Source organism: Poecilia latipinna, unplaced genomic scaffold (genome assembly GCF_001443285.1).
Source record: "Poecilia latipinna isolate Pla-1442-1.1 unplaced genomic scaffold, P_latipinna-1.0 Scaffold3199, whole genome shotgun sequence".
Classification (NCBI taxonomy): domain Eukaryota; kingdom Metazoa; phylum Chordata; class Actinopteri; order Cyprinodontiformes; family Poeciliidae; genus Poecilia; species Poecilia latipinna.
This window is the reverse complement of record NW_015115815.1, coordinates 1-898: the sequence shown is the minus strand read 5'-3', so window position 1 is coordinate 898 and position 898 is coordinate 1. Positions and strand designations below refer to the sequence as shown.

At 47.9% G+C, this 898-nt stretch overlaps 1 long non-coding RNA gene across 1 annotated transcript; it reads right to left on the bottom strand.

The window, feature by feature from the left end:
- Positions 1-171: 171 nt before the first annotated feature.
- LOC106940376 (uncharacterized) lies at positions 172-672 on the bottom strand. Its single transcript, XR_001423076.1, has 2 exons — positions 505-672; positions 172-323 (listed from the first exon to the last, which is right to left on the bottom strand). It is a non-coding gene; the product is annotated as an uncharacterized LOC106940376 (long non-coding RNA).
- Between the last annotated feature and the right edge of the window lie 226 nt (positions 673-898).

Genomic DNA, 898 nt, shown 5'->3' with positions numbered 1-898 from the left:
CCAGCCAGCATGCATGGGTGGGCCCCACTTGGGTTTGTTGTGGGCTACATGGGTAATGAGTGGGCATGGGTTTTATATGGGCTAACTGTATGGGACCAATATGGTAACCGGAAATGGGACCCATATGGGCTGGCCCATTTGGGCTAAATGTATGGGCCCCCTTCAGCAGTGATGTGGGCTAACTGTGAATGGGGCAGAAATGGGCAATACTATATGGGGCCTATGTAGTTTCAGTATCATGGGCCCAACATGGGAAGCCCATGTGGGCTGACCGCATTGAACCCACATGACATAAGCATGGGCTGACCGTACATGGGTTGGACCTGGGCAGGAAAATGTAGACCCTAATCCTTTTTTATGTGGGCTAACTGGGGATGGGACAGAAATGGGCAACACTATGTGGGGCCCATGTAGTTTCAGTATCATGGGCCCAACATGGGAAGCCCATGTTGGTTGACTGCATAGAACCCAGATAAGCATGGGCTGACCGTACATGGGTTGGACCTGGGCATGGGTATGTAGGCCCCATTCCTTTTTTATGTGGGCTAACTGGGGATGGGACAGAAATGGGCAACACTATGTGGGGCCCATGCAGTTTCATTATCATGGGCTCAACATGGGAAACCCATGTGGGCTGACCGCATTGAACCCACATGACATAAGCATGGGCTGACCATACATGGGTTAGACCTGGGCAGGAAAATGTAGACCTTAATCCTTTTTCATGTGGGGTAATGGGAAAAAAAAAATTAAATCTGATTAGACAATGTGGTTACCCTGTCACTTTCAAAATTTTCACTATATCTCAAAAGCAAGAGCTGCAAGATTACAAAAACTTGGAAAAAAATTACCAGAGATGTCAGACTGACATTTTTCACCAGGGCAATTACTCAGCTGA